The sequence below is a fragment of the Podarcis muralis genome, chromosome 13 (assembly GCF_964188315.1).
Source record: "Podarcis muralis chromosome 13, rPodMur119.hap1.1, whole genome shotgun sequence".
NCBI lineage: Eukaryota > Metazoa > Chordata > Lepidosauria > Squamata > Lacertidae > Podarcis > Podarcis muralis.
This window is the reverse complement of record NC_135667.1, coordinates 19,133,438-19,149,664: the sequence shown is the minus strand read 5'-3', so window position 1 is coordinate 19,149,664 and position 16,227 is coordinate 19,133,438. Positions and strand designations below refer to the sequence as shown.

At 44.0% G+C, this 16,227-nt stretch overlaps 1 protein-coding gene across 2 annotated transcripts in view; it reads right to left on the bottom strand.

Annotated features, from left to right (window-relative positions):
• The window catches only part of EPS8L1 (EPS8 signaling adaptor L1), a 45,930-nt gene extending 35,187 nt beyond the window's left edge, over positions 1-10,743 (bottom strand). The window contains exon 1 of one of the 2 annotated variants that reach the window (XM_028751826.2): positions 10,597-10,743. The gene's annotated coding sequence lies outside the window, so the exon portion shown is untranslated. Of the gene's footprint in view, positions 1-9,205; positions 9,285-10,596 lie in introns of those variants that run through there. The other variant, XM_077917080.1, reaches the window with a different exon arrangement.
• Between the last annotated feature and the right edge of the window lie 5,484 nt (positions 10,744-16,227).

The window sequence follows — 16,227 nt, the reverse complement described above, 5'->3', positions numbered from 1 at the left end:
CAGATTGTCGCCAGCTCCTGAATACTCTCTTCACCACTGAGGAAAGGAGAGACGTAATTAAAAAGGTACAGATATATTTGCGTGAGCAGGCCAGAGTGGGAAATATTTATAATATTGACCGTCATCTCCAAGACAACTTTCCCTTGGAAGATCCTAATTGGGATCCAAACAATGCAATTCACCTGGCCAGGCTTACCACCTACCGCCAGACGCTTGTGCAAGGTATCCGCAGGGCATGCCAGAAGCCCACTAATATGTCTAAAGTCTCAGGAGGGTAGACGTGTTACCCATAACACTGTTTCGTGTTCGGTGTTACCCACAAAAAGACTTAAGTTGTCACCTTTTGAGCTCCTGTATGGGAGGCCGCCCTCCTTTGTTCAGGATATTCCAACTGACCTCAAACAAATAGGAGACCATGTGACACAGGGACAAGTGCAATCTCTCTCCCGTGTTTTTGTCTCTCTCCCGTGTTTGTTTGTTTTTTTATCTTAACAGGTGGGCCCTCAAGCACACGCCGTGCAGCATTGCCAAGCCGATTCATCAGCTCCAGGCTGGCATAGCATATGGGTGAAAGAGTGGAAAACGTGATCCACTTGCACCTAAGTGGCGTGGACCTTACACCGTCTTGCTCTCTACTCCAACAGCGGTGAAGGTAGCTGAGGTGACCCCCTGGATTCATCACTCCCGTTTGAAGAAGTCCGAAGGCAGTTGGACGTGCAAAGGTGACCCCTCTAATCCTTTAAAACTGACTCTCTCCAAAAACCCCTGTATCTAGCCCTACGGGGAACGGGTTAGGTCACGGGCAACATTAGACGACCGGCCTGCTGCAGCCACAATCTGGAAGCTGGCTGACCTGCGCACGCCTGAAGCTTGAGGAGCATCTGAACCAGCGATTGTGAAAGGGAAGATTCTCTTATACAATTGATTGACTGCCCCCTTGTGGAACAATTATCAGAGATATTACACATTGGGGATCCTTGGGATATATGTTTTGGTCTTGGTGGTTCCCCATTTCTGTCACTGGGGGAATTATATTGGGACTAATAGTTTTATGCTATCACAATAAGGTAATCTTTTGTGGAAGGAATGCATATGCTAGACATCAACATGATTTTATTATTAATCCTGATCCCTTGGTAAGGGGAAGGGTCCTTGAATCTGACCAGATTTGCTAAATATGGATTCAGCTATGACCACAATATGTGGGTAGGTTTAGCTGAAATGGTAGCCAATGTTGCAAATAGGACCAATTGCCTTGTTTGCTCTCTTGGGCCAGATGATTCAGAGGGAGGTATGCCCTTATTACCGATACCATTAGATGCCATTGGTATGGTAAGCGAAATGCCACACCAAACAGAAATACAGAATTTCCCCGGATGGAACTCAACTAAACCATTACAGTTACACCTGTACAAGGGGAATTCTGTGTACATAAATCATCAGATGCAGCTGATTCTACCATGATAGGCTCTTCTCATTGTCACTATACTTGGGATTATATTAAGAATAGTCATACCTGGGCACACGGTACTACCTATCGAACTCGGAATGCCTTGCCCTGTGCACCTCCTTTTATTCATGCATGGAAAGTGGTATGGAACATAACTGTGACAGAGAAAGGCAATCTAACATACTGCACTGTGAACTCTCTGCCTCTTTTGATATTTCGCCTTCTGTACTCCACGTACCAAAAACCTCAGACCCGATGGTTGTGGTGGATATGTGGAGAATGGGCATACAAGAAACTCCCTTCCAAATGGAGTGGGACTTGTTTCCTGGGATGGGTATTACCACCAATGTGGATATGCCCACTAGTTCAGCTAAGCGAACACGAAGGAATGCTGATATTTCTCGTATAGCAGGAGGAAGTACCCAAAGTTGGAGCGGTACTAATGATTGGCCACCAGAGCGCATTATAGCCTATTATGATCCTGCCTCCTGGAATCCTGGTGAGCTCATACAAGGGGCACGGGATCCTATTTATAATCTAAACAGAATAATTCAATTACAAGCAGTAGTGGAACTTGTAACCAATGCAACGGCCCAGAGTTTGAGACTTATTGCATAACAGCTGGATGAAAGTAGAGCCGCTATTTTGCAGCTGAAAATGGGAATGGATTATGTACTTGCCAAGCAGGGAGGTCTATGTGGAGTCTTGAACTTGACAGGGAATGCCTGTTGCTTTAACATTTCTGATAATGGTGAGGCAATCCGTGTGTTGGCTACAAAGATGGAGAATATAGCACATGTCCCAGTATAAACATGGGAAGGATGGGATATGGGATGGCTCACCAATTGGTTACTTAATGTCACAGGACTCAAAGGGATACTATTGTCTTGCTTGTTTTTCTTGACAGTAGTGGTAATGGTTTTATGTATGATGCCATGTATCATCTCATGTTTTAAGATCAAGCTATCAAGGACGCTTTGTAGCAAGGTCCTTGAGCTTGAAAGGGGGGAATGTGGCATCTGAATATAGACTGCATTTTTAATCAAGGCATATATTGGCTTATATTTGATCAGGTTCCTAAATTAAATGGGCTTAGATTTTCAAATGTTTCATGCCAGGCAAGAAGGCCAGCTGTTTATAGAGAAAACCTTGGCCATTCTCCTAAGACAAGGGGCCCCCCTTTGATTTATAGCAGAAAACAATTCTCAAAGTCATAAAAGCTGGAATTACAGGTTAAAGAGCAAGGTTACGGACCCAACATAATTAAGAGTTAGTAAACAGTAAAATAAAACCATGTGCCTTAAACTTGAGCCAGATCTTCTTTCTAAGGTTAAAAGGCCAAGACCAAATGGAGAAGCATCCAGCTGGCAGAAAGAGAGGCTTTTTGGGAAGTCTTTTTAAAGCATTTTTGGGAAGTCTTTTAAAACTGTTTCTTTCTTAAACTGAGAGAGTTTGAGGAAGAGCTAATGGAAAACGAAACAACTAGCTGGAGTATGAACAGAGGAAGAGGCTTTTTATTTCCTATTTTACTTTGAGGCTGTAAACTGTTCCTTCCTTGTTACTTTTAGGAAGTTTATCCTTCTAAAAAGCTATCTATGATAATGTATGAAATATGCTGGCTTAAATGTAATTATGCAAAGGATCTAGAAAGAAAGAAATGTTAAATTCTTATTTCATAGAGTCATATTGCTGTAGGAGACCAGGGGGGCAGATGAGCCTAGCCCCCCTGCCAGAAATGAGACGCCATCCGAGCAGTTCTGATATATATGGTTGTCAGACATTTGTTTAGAAACCTTCATATGAAGTAGATCTTTCAATGTTGATGTGAAACTCAAGATCCTTGACATATGTTTAAGATAAAAATTTAAGATTAACCATTTGTTTTAGAAGGCAGTAGGGCAAGGAGGGCAGGAGGTGAGCTGGTAATTAAGATTCTTTGTTGAGACACATGTAAAGATATATTAATACTTGTTTGTCAATTATAAATGGAAGGAAATATAGCTCTTTGTCTCCCATAAAAGGCAATAGGAAATGAGTGTATTTTTGTGATTGGTCATACCAATCAGCCAATAGGAATTTCAACCAGGCTGATGGGACAGATGCAGCCACAGGAGGAGCATAGGGGGCTGGATTAAGGAAATATAAGTGCTGGCCATAATGGCAGGAGGCCAGGCCAGAGCTTGGTAACCATATACCACTGTGCCTCACATTTATTTGTCTGACAAATAAATTATTTTAATTTCTCTGTTGCTGCGTTGAATATTTCATTCCAGCTAAGCGTTAACCACAAGCAGGGTGCTACAAGACGAAAGGGTTTTCCGTTTTTTGAGTCGTTCCGCAAGACGAATTTCCCTATGGGCTTGCTTCGCAAGACAAAACGTCTTGCGAGTTCTTGCGAGTTTGTTTCCTTTTTCTTAAAGCTGCTAAGCCGTTAATAGCCGCTAAGCCGCTAAGCCGCTAATAGCCGTGCATCGCAAGACGAAAAAACCGCAAGACGAAGAGACTCGCGGAACGGATTAATTTCGTCTTGCGAGGCACCACTGTACAGTAAAGGTTCGCTATCTATGCTAGCATTTGATTGACGCTGGAGTGAGAATGAGTTGAGAAATAAGACTAAGAGCACATATTGATATAGGACTGTATTAGATAAAATGTAAAGAAATGTACAACAATAAGAGTACATTCATTTGTAAAAAAGGAATATACAACGGGAGAGACAGGAAATCTAGTGTGTTGGTATGTACGGTATATGATTTTAGAGGGGGGGAATTGTTTTTGTTTTTCCCCTCTCTGTTCTTTTTTGTTTGTTTGTTTGTTTGTTTCATTTTCTTTCTAGGTATATAAAATTTGTATATAAATTTTGTATACATGTTGGAAATTACATTATAGTAAGTCCTGTAATATAATATGACAACGTTTACCGATGTAATATAAGAATGTTAACAAATAAATAAAATGCAAATTCAAAAAAGAAAAAAGAGAAGGTTATCCATTTCACAAGAAGCCTGCATAGAGAAAGCAAGTAGCTTTTGTTGCTCTATGGGGTGGGGAGCCCCCAGGGCTGGAATTAGGTTTGATGAGGCCCTAAGCTACTGAAGGTAAAGGGGCCTTTTATATGTCCAGCTGTCCTTTGTCAACAACAAATTGTTGCTGTTTTTTGAGTTGAATAGATGCTATATGGTAATTTATGGGCCTAATAGGTATCTAAAGCCATTTGCCATGCATGTTGCCCTGCAACCAGTCCATGCAGAATGTAGGCATCCTATATATAGAAATGAGCAAACTAGTGATATTTTAGGGAGCAGGCTAGCAGGCAGGGCCCATTACTTACATCATAGGCAGCTACACAACACAAAACACTGTTTTATTTTATTTGTTTTTTATCTTATATTTTGAAAATGTACATCCAGTTTTTTCCTTTATTTTTTTTGGGGGGGCCAAGAGAGTGGTGCCCTAAGTTATATAGCTTGTTTAGCTTATACATAAATCCGGCACTGGGAACCCCAGACCCGGGGGCCATATGTGGCCCTCCAGCACTCTCTATCTGGCCCTCGGAACTCTCCCCACACCAATCCTGCTTTGCACCTAGAGCATAGCTGTCAAGTGTCCCTTATTTGAAGGGACAGTCCCTTATTCCAGCACCATGTCCCGCTGCTGTCCCTTATTGATGGATATCCCTTAAATGTCCCTTAAATGATGTCCCTTAATTTTCAAAGGAAGCAGCTCCTCTCCCTCCCTCCCTGCCGGACAGGGAGGAGGGAGGCTCCAGCTGTGTTGCTTGGCTGTGTTGCTCACCCAATAAGAAGTCTAAGAACGACTGGGGGGGGGGTGGAGCTTGCATGCCTTGTGTGTGGCTAGTTAATGCAAGCTGAGGGTTTTTTTAATGCTGGACGCCATTTTGTTGCACGTGCTGCTGCAAACTTTGCAGTGCAAAGCCAGGCCGGGGAGCCATCTTAAGTTGAGGCTGCATAGGCCTTGTGGTGCATGTGATTCAGATTCTATTCAGTTGAACCTCTGGTTACAAAGTTGGTTGGACAGTGTTCTCAAAGCTACCCAGCATGAGTTTGACCAGACTGCAGGAGGACAGGAAGACTGGAGTGCCTGGCACAGGTGAGGCTGCAGGTCCCTTATTTTGGCTGCTGGTCCCTTATTTTCAAATCTGCAAGTTGACAGCCATGACCTAGAGTGTTTTTACCTGGCTGGGATGTGTCCCTAAAAACTCTGTGGCTTGTCTGGGTGGAGGACGGAGAGGGAAGTGCTGTAGAAAAGTAATATTTGCCTTTGCTCCTCTGCCCACTTTTGCCTCTGGCCCTGCCTACCTCTGGGCATGTGGCCTTCAGCAGGTCACCTATAAGGAAATACAGCCTTGGGGATGAAAAAGGTTCCCTACCCCTGTGCTAAAAAGAACAACGGCAAATGCCTGTTCTCCCACTAGAAGAGTGGTTTCAGAATTCATTAAGCAGGCCCAGGCAGCTGCCAACGGACACCCAGTGGACATTTGATTTCAGGGATCATTATCCCCAACCCCAACACACACACACACACACACACACACACACACACACACACACACGTAAGTACCCTGAGCTCTGCACTCATTTCCCTTGTTCTTGCAGTTAGAATCCACTTCGCCGAAGCGTCCTAAACAATATTATATGACTAGCAAATTCAAGCTGACATTGCTAGTTGAGAGGTGAATGCTTTGCATTGTGGCTCAGGTACCTTGATGCTACATTTGCATGCCTTCACACCTGAGGTGGGTACTGTCAGGCTTTAGGCCTTAGTAAGAGGGAGGCTCAAAAAGGAACTTTTTAAAGGTCTCGGCTGTGATGAAGGAAGAAAATCCTGATGTTAGAGAAGGGAGGGATCATTATTCCCTTCTCTTCCCCGCCTTTACTGCCCTGATGGTTTAATTTATTTACATATTTGCTTAATTTTAATTTTAATCACCATTTCAATCCTGCTCTGATTCAGCTTTAAGGAGCGGATTTTTGTGGGGAATATTTGGGGTAACCCCTCCCAAAAAAACCAAGAACATTATGCTTGGACATTAAAGTGCAGCCTGGAAAGAGTGGGGCTGGGTAAAAGGTAAACCCAGTTGTGCTGATGTACTAATCCATGGGCAGGCAAACTAAGGCCCGGGGGCCAAATCCGGCCCAATTGCCTTCTAAATCCGGCCCACGAACGGTCCAGGAATCAGTGTGTTTTTACATGAGTAGAATGTGTCCTTTTATTTAAAATGCATCTCTGGGTTATTTGTGGGGCAAAGGGATTCGTTCATTAATTTCCCCCCAAAATATAGTCCGGCCCCCCACAAGGTCTGAGGGACAGTGGACCGGCCCCCTGCTGAAAAAGTTTGTGACCCCTGTACTAATCTGATGTCGATTATTTATTCATTTATCGTCACATGTATTCTTCTAGGATGCCTTTCAGTTTTATCCTCAAAACAACGCTGCGAGGCAGGTTCGGCTAAAAGAGATCGCGATTGGCGACCCAGTGGGCTTGGTGTTTGAACCTTGGTCTCCGATTCTGACACACTAACCACTTTGCCACAATGGTATTCTGTACCTCATTGTATTCTGATTTTATTATGCTGACCGGCATGATGTACCTACATGTGGGCGGTATAGGGTTGGTTTTTTTGTGTGTGAGCAAATAAATAAAACCCCAGATCATTTACAGTACAAGGGTGTGCGATCATGCACACATGGTAAAGAAAAGTAAGTAGGCCTCACTCCTGCCCAAGAATGCTGCGGCATCTCTTGCCAACGGCCACACCTGTTTCGTTTCACCTGGCAAGGTGCTTTGTTTATTAAAGGTGGGATTTAACCTCCTTCTATGCTTGGAGCAGAGCCAACCTGCTCTCTTCTAACTATGCTTCTTTTTCAGAGAAGAAGCCGCACAAGGAGCAAGCGGCTTAATGGTTAAAGCAGAGGTCGTAGTGTTTAATAGTGCGGGTGGGGGCGAGAGAAACAGGATACTCTCTTCCCGATATTTGCTTAAATATCCCAGCTACAGATTTGCAAGCAATGCTCATTTATGCACAGGTCTATCGCCAGCCGTGGTTGATATGAAGAAACAATGGTCAATATTGACTCAGTTGGACTGTGTATTTGGGTTTAGGCCAGAAAGGAAAAAGGATTACTGCTTATATGTCACCACTTTCCCCCCAAAACATTACCTGCCCACCCACATCCAAATTAGGTGGGTTTCAAGAAGGTGGTGTATCCCTTTTTAATTTTTGCAGGGTTTCTGCCCTTTTAGAACCCAAGAGGCAGAAATCCAAGATTTCCCTAGTGTTGCGCCTCCATTCACAAAGAAACTGCACCTGTTGATTTTCTGTCTGCCTTGCACAAGGTGAAAATACTTTGCTCAGGGCCCCATGATTTCTGGGTCATTTTAGCCAACTGCTAGATGACGCTGCTGTATCTGATTAGTATACCCAAAGCGTAACTCTGAATTCGGTAATCTGTTTTGAAAGCCGCTGCCTAATCCTGGATGTGTGAAATGAAGCGACAAAATATAGGCGCACCTCTAAGCATGCATAATGCGTTTTCGCCCTCACCTCTGAGAGAGGGTATGAATTGTAGGCAGGTGAGAGCTCCACAACCTGTCTGTGGAGAAAGTATACACTATCTACATGTTAGCCCCACTTTTTCCTCTTCTTACACATTTCTTTCATTTCCAAAACGCATATACATCCTGTTTTTTGATGCAAAAGGGCACAAACAAGGCTGTTTGCAAGAAATAGTATATTCCCCCAAAATGGGGGCAGCCCCTGTTTCCTGGTTCTTCTCCCTGTTATGGTAAATCTCTCTCTCTCTTTTTTGCCTTTGGGGGATGCCTAATTAGTATGTTGCTAGTGCAAATTGCTTGAGTTGTCATTTATCAGGCTCAGCCCAAGCTCCAGGGCTTTGGCAGGAAAAACAGCACCTTTGGAGGCAAACAGTGTGGAGGGGGGAATGAGGCATTAGAGCATATTCCAGAGTGGGGCCCCACAGCAACTTGTTCTTTGAAATTAATGCAGCCAATTTAAGGCACTTTTTAAAAGTCGGAATAATGTCATGCGGCATTTGGCCCAAGTTTATCATAGGAATATAGGAAGCTGAATTAAAACAAAACAAACCATTGCTCCATCTAGCTCTGTACTGTCTATACTGAATAGCTGTGGCTTTCCAGGGTTTTTGACAGGCCTACCTAAAGATGCCAGAGTTCGAACCTGCAACCTTCTGCATGCAAAGCAGATGTTCTACCACTTTTCTGTGGCTTTCCCCCTTCTTGTCTCTGCTAGAGATTCTACATGCGCTTGAACAATAAGCTTCCGCATAGGGAACAAAGCCCATTCTACAGTTTGTCACTGCTGAGGTCACAAACTCTCAGCAATGTATAAATTGTGCATTGTGCTGTTCTGGTGGTGGTGAGGATTAGGCAGTGATCCTTGATGCGAGAGTAGGAGGCTTACAAAAATGGACATCTCATCTGATATATTGGAGGGTAGGCAGCCATAAAGAAACTAAGTCAAAGATGCAGCAACCATTCTGGGAAATATACCAATAAAGCCAAGGATTTAATAGAGAAAATTTGCCTAAAAGAAGCCAAGTAACACTGTCCTTGGACAAAAAGGTAGGATATAACTGTAAAAATGAAATAAATGGATCAGATACCCAAATATTTTCAGGTTTAATCCTTGCCCATGTTTGCTGTCAAAGCCTTTAACAAAAGAGGGGCGTATGTGTGCTGAAGCTCAATACTTACAATTATGACCCCCTAATGAGAACGCTTAGACTAGGGGTTAGCAAACTTTTTCAGCAGTCCACTGTCCCTCAGACCTTGTGGGGGCCCAGACTATATTCTGGAAAAATACGGTAATAATAATGAACGAATTCCTGTGCCCCACAAATAACCCAGAGATGGCTTTTAAATAAAAGCACACATTCTACTCATGTAAAAACACGCTGATTCCTGGACTATCCGCAGGCCGGATTTAGAAGGTGATTGGGCCGGATCCGGCCCCCGGGGCTTAGTTTGCTTACCCATGATTTAGACCAATGGACAAAAGTCAGTTATGATGACTAAGATTTCAGTGGGTCTACTCTGAATATGACTTAGCTGCAATCAAGAAATGTAGGACTAGCTTTTGATGCTTTGGCAAGGAAAGTCTTTCTGCGTATGTTTAGAGGTTCTCTCGTTACTAAATGAGATATCACCACAAAAAAACACACACTTGATGTTTTTTTTTAAACAACATATCTCTTTTCTGTTCCACACAAATCTGGAATCTTCCTATTCAGAACCAAAAAGCCTCAAAATAGCCGCTCCCTGGGCTAGAGCTTCCTGGATCTCACGGCAAGAAACTGTGTAAAAAGAGATTAAGCCAACACTGAGGAAAAAGAAGCAGAACAGGCACCCTCGAGGGGATTGTGGCGGCAGTGGGAAAATGTGACTGACACACGCAGAATACCGTTAAGAGAAAAAACTGGCATGTGCAGGCCTATCTCTGCTCAATCTTTCTTTAAAACTATAACTACATGTGGAAGCTTTTTTGTGGGTGGGAAGGATCAATGACACAACCAGCGCTCCGGGGGCCTGGCCCCTTGCAGGTATTCCAGGGTCTGCCTGCGATGTTCGACATTCAATTAAAAACAAAGACTCTACCCTTTTAATTTGTGGAAATATAAGTGCCCGGTCAGTATTCTAGTCAATTACTAAGAAACACAATGAACACAACTTAAGTTCTGGATGCTTTGAAAGAGACCTCCCCCCCCCTTACTTTCCAGCCCCCTCTCAACAGAAAAAACAATGTGATCTCTTTTTGGCAACTGATAAGATCCACGTTAAACCCATATCTGAGTTTCTTCCAAATAAAAGGGTTCTCATTTTAGGAGCCACAGCACAGTCCCTGCTGTAAATCAAGTGCTTCTGTTTGTCCAAAATGTTGCCCTTCTCAGAAAAATCTACCCTGCCAGAAGAAAGCCAACTTTCTTGCTCTGCTGAGCAAGGCCCTTTTTGTTTCTCTACACCAGAGAGTTGAGGACCAAGTTCCCTTGGTGCAACCAACTAACTAGGCTCCATCCCCACGAAGCCCAGGCTCCTTGCTTGTCCCTCCCCTTTCCCCCCGCAAGCTCCCACCATACTTTTAGACTTACCTTGTACGCAGCAGTCCCTCTCTTTAGTTCTCAACCATCTCTGCTTTGGGCACCCAGCTGGTGGCATCTGACATGGCAAGCAGAAATTACCGATGTGGCTTGAGACTTACCAGTCCCTATGAGAGCGAGCCTGTCAGCTGAACCACACCCCTTGCATACCTGGGCAGGTAGCAGTCACTCACCAGGTGCCTTTTTTTTTAAACCTCAGGAACACACACACCAACCTGTATTTGAAACGAAACTTTTGCTAGGGGGAAAATGGCAGGGCTCTTTCTGGAGGCAGCTGGCTGGAGGAAGAGGGAAATGAGGGCATGCTTCAAAACGTGCTTGCAGGCATTGTACGTGCCTGGTGAGAAGCTGTGGTCATTTTCCTTGCACGTGTCTATGCACTAAAATGCCTGCATATCTGCTCATTATACATGACAGATCTACAGAGTTTGTTGAACGCCCATCAATTCAGATGGTTCAAGGCTCTTATGTCAACGTACAGAGCCCTTAACAACTTGGGTCCAAGACAGCTTAAGGACCTTTTATCTTTGGTGGACCTGCAAAAGGGTAAAAGAGTACTGGGAAATAATCCATAATGAATTGAAAAAAATGTTTAAAAGTACTTTCCCAAAACAACCAGAGTCCTTTTTGTTGGGGAGAATTCAGATGGAAATTCCCAGGTGTCAAAAAGGTTATTTATGTATGCCACTAATGTGGCCAGTGTTTTGTTAGCCCCAAAATGGAAAATGAGCGAGGTCCCAACTAAAGAAGAATGGCAACTTAAGCTGATGGAATATGCGCAGCTTGCAGATTTAACATACAGAATAAGAGCAAAAGAAGAACATACATTTAGAGAAGACTGGTAAATGTTTATTGAATATGTGGGGGGAAATTATGTACACTTGAAAAGGTTGGCAGCATTAAGATAAATTCAACAGTGTAAATAAGTTTTGATGGATGTAATAATGGAATACTGAATGGTTTAGTTTTTGTAAAATATGCAGGGATTTACGATATGCAAAATGAGCCATGGAAAGAGAAAATCAGCTGGAGGAATTCTGGTAATTGTCCCCTGCATTACAGAGGCCTGCTTGGTCTCTACTAGAAGTACTGTATTGGGTATTTTGTGCCACTGGTCCCATTCTGTGCTTCCAGCAGAGACTGGTCAGGCACCCTCACTTTTGACTTTCAGGCATGTCTAAGACTTTCACAGCAACAGACCTATGGCGTTGTTTAATTCCCCAACCCCAGCTAGCTACTTTCATTTGTTTTCTTGTTATACACCACCCTGAAGTTTTGTTTTGGTAGGAGTATATATAAAAAATACTTTTGTAAATAAAATATTTAAAATAAAATTGAGAGGGGAAGGCATTTCAGTTTTGTCCGGTTTTAACATTGAAAGCTACCCTGATTTGTGTGTGGGGGGGGGGGGCACAAAGTCAAGTTGGGCAGAGCAAAGGGGAAGGGGAGCTTTCTGGGTTCTAAAGGAAGCGTTGGCTGTCCAATGCATTTTTGCAGAGAAGGGCAGAAGTTTAGGACCCTTTTCCAATGAGCATGGTCTATATAACATGTCTGGGCTAGCTATGTAATCTCGTTTCTTTTATTTAGACTTAATGGAAGCTCTTATTTAGTATATCTCTCTGGTAACCCATATTTTGCTGAACTTGCTCGTAACTTTTGAGGTAGGTAGGTTTCTGGTAGTTTTGGATAGTCCTCTCGTTGGCTCAAGCTGCTTTACAGGTGTTTCCCGAAACCTAGGCAATAAACTTCCATTTGCATTTATAGACTTTTATTATCTTTTTTGTTTTGGTCTGCTATAGCATGTGATGGTTCTTGCTTGTTCAAGGCGCCTGGAACAGTTTGCTCTGCATGAACACATCATGTCTTAGCTGAGGTCAATTACCGTATTTTTTGCTCTATAAGACTCACCTTTTCCCTCCTAAAAAGTAAGGGGAAATGTGTGTGCGTCTTATGGAGCGAATGCAGGCTGCGCAGCTATCCCAGAAGCCAGAACAGCAAGAGGGAACACTGCTTTCACTGCGTAGCGATCTCTCTTGCTGTTCTGGCTTCTGAGATTCAGAATATTTTTTTCTTGTTTTCCTCCTCCAGAAACTAGGTGCGTCTTGTGGTCTGGTGCGTCTTATAGAGCGAAAAATACGGTAAATTGATCTCTGTGTTTGCATGAAGAGGCAAATAGCTGTATTGAATGGTTATCCAGCTAACCATGTAATCAAAAGGGTGTTAGGCTGTGTTGATTTCCAACACTGGCTGTGCTTGTGTGTGTGTGTGATCCCTAAAAGTGTAGTGGCAGGACACTTGCTTTGCATGTAGAAGGTTCCAGTTTCAATCCCTGCCGCTTCCAGATAGGGCTGGGATAGACCCTGCCTAAAACCCAGGGCTGGATTAAAACCTTTAGCTGCCCTAAGCATTTAAAAGTATTTGGTGCCCATATCTATCTAATTCAAAATACAAGCACATGAGCCTCGGTGGACCAAGTGGCAGTTTACCAGTTACCAGATTCTCATTTCGTTGTTGTATTTCCAAGATTCATGTACAGTATGTCATTAATGTATACAATTGTACCTTGGAAGTCGAATGTCTTGCAAATGGAACATTTTGGCTCCTGAACGCCACAAACCCAGGAGTGAGTGTTCTGGTTTGCAAACATTCTTTGGAACTCGAACGTCCGACACAACATCTGGGGCTTCTGATTGGCTGCAGGAGCTTTGTGCAGCCAATTGGAAGCTGTGCCTTGCTTTCTAAATGTTTTGGAAGTCAAATGGACTTCCAAAACAGATTTCGTTCGACTTACGAGGGAACACATTATTATTATTATTTTCATTTATAGTTGGAGGCTCTTTTTCAGCTGCAGCATATGGTCCATGGTAAATCCAGCAATGGAAAATGTCTATGGTGCCCCTCTTCCCTTGATGCCCTAAGCACGTGCTTCTTTTGCTTAATGGTTAATCCAGTGCTGCTAAAACTCCAGAGAGCACCCGCCAGTCAGTTGTCGATAATGCTGAGCTAGATGGCCTCACTCAGTATACAGCAACCTCCTATGTGCGGCAACTTCCTCTTGTGTGCTTCAGAAATGACCCATCAGAACAGACCAATGAAGTGCCAAGGTCAGAGGGTACATGAGGCAGCCACTGGCAGAAGCTACACGGGTTTGGGTTTGGCCAGTGGGAGACCCCTGGGAGCCTCCTTTAAACCCACCCCTTTTGAGTTTAACGGCAGAGAAAAAGCAGGATATAAACATTTGAGTGACAGCTGCCTGAAGCAGCTACCCTACCCACCAAAGTAAGGAAATTATTCTCTCTGTGTGTTCACAGAGGAAAAGAATGCTCTCTGTTCTCACTCCTTTTGAAAAGATCCAGAACGAAGCAGGAACAGTAGCAGCTCAGGTGTGTCCCCACCCAGCCAGTTTCAGGTGTCAATACAACGCAGGCTATAAAAAGAAGTATCAAAGGACATTCCTACCGCACACTCTCATTGTTTAGTTGTTACCCAATACTGCAAGGCTCCCACTTCCAGCCTGGCATATCATTTATGGTAGGGTCTCTTACCCGCTGTCAATGAGACGCAGGAGTGAATGAAGTGGGCAGGGAGATATTTTCTTCTTCTTTGGCAATCACTCGTAGCCAAGTAAGATTGTCTTCCATAAACACGGTTTTAACAATGAGTCCGTAAGTGACTGTGGAGGCCAATTCTGGATCCACACGTCCTTCCACGGTGGGGACATTGGTTTCCAGGCGGGAGTTGATCACGGTGTGGATTTGCGAAGCGTACCTTCCTCTTAGCACCTTTCTCCCTTGTGTCCTGAGTCTTCAAAGCCCATGACACCTTTGGTAAAGGCTGTTCTCCAACTGGAGCGCTCGCAGGCAAGTGCTTCCCAATTGTTGGTGTTTATAGTGCATTTTTTAAAAATTGTCTTTAAACCTATTTTGTTGACCACCAGCATTACGCTTTCCATTTTGAAGTTTGGAATAGAGTAGTTGCTTTGGAAGACAATAATCAGGCATCCGCAAAACATGACCAGTCCAACGAAGTTGGCATTGAAGAATCATTGCTTCAACACCCGTGATCTTTGCTTCTTCCAGTACACTGGTATTAGTTTGCCTGTCTTCCCAAGTGATGGGTAAAATGTGTCAATGAGACGCAGGCGTGAGTGAAGTGGGCAGGGATATGTTTTATACTGTAGGTAACAGAGCAACATCCTTGAGGCTGCCTCAGAACAGGTCACACTCTTTGCCCATCTAGTTCAGTGATGTCTACTCTAACGGGCAGCAGCTAAGGGTGTCTCTCTTTTTTTAAGGGTGATCATTAGTATTGCTTACTCACATCCTGCCCTAAGTACCAAAGGAGCAGCAAAGAATAAAATAATTGAAACATGGAAAGCTACACACGCCCATTCCAGTACAGAGGCAGACTGGGAACGATCTCTACTTAAAAGGCTTGTTGGGAGAGAAAGGTTATGAACAGGAGCTGAGAAAAGAACAGCCAGTCTAATATTTCACAAGAGGGAATCCTAAAAAAGGTTGATGCCACAAATCTAAAAGCCTGGATATCTTCTACTCTTCATTTTGAGAGGCAGGGACCTAGCCTGGGGCCTTCTGCATCCAAAGCATGCTCTCTGGCAAGAAAAATTACAGTTCCTTCCCCTAACTGACTAGTGCGATGCAGCCACAGTTATTGGGAGATGGGAGCCCTGGAGTCGAGCAGGCAAGGCTGCAGCGAGGCCTCTCTTGCTAGGTGGGGCTGCAGAGCAAAATCATTTCCTCATAAACCACCAAAACTGGCTGTGTACATTTTAACGCCTCTGGGTTGCTATAGTACAGGAAACACACAAGCAGAACAATAAAGTTCTTTTTTTAAAAAAACCACCACCATACATTTTAATGTACTAATGCTGATTAATACCTTAAAAATGCAACTCCCATGAACCTGACATGCAACTTGTCAGAGTTGCAGGACAGCCAGCTTTCCCACATCATGAAAGCAGGCCATAGGGGAGGGGGGTCCTAAAGAGGATCCACCTTGAGACAGGAAGAAACCTAAGCATGCGGAATTGGGGGGGGAGGGGGAGGGGAGGACAACAACCCTATTAGCAGAGTTGGGGGAAGCATGAAAAAGAGAGACTCCACCCCGCCCTTCTGACACCAAGCTGCCAAAAAAATTTAGTGGGAGCTCTAATGCCACAAATCACAAAGGTGGTCTAAAACAAATGTATTAGAAAAGAGGTGGAAAACAAATTAGGGCTCCGGGCAAGGTGGCAACCCCCAAACCTCAACCCTGCCTCTAGTCTAGTGGTTCCAAACCTTTTTTTGGCCATGCCCCACCTAAGTACCTCTAAAATCCTGATCCCCTGCCCCCTGTGACATATAATTATTATTCAAAAAGTGAACTCCTATTCATGTGGAGGAAGCCTAAAAGGCCATTAGGTAAAGGTAAAGGGACTCCTGAAGGTTAGGTCCAGTTGCGGACGATTCTGGGGTTGAGGCGCTCATCTCACTCTATAGGCCGAGGGAGCCGGCGTTTGTCCACAGACAGCTTCCGGGTCACGTGGCCAGCATGACTAAGCCGCTTCTGGCGAACCAGAACAGAGCACGGAAACGCTCTTTACCTTCCTGCTGGAGCGGTATC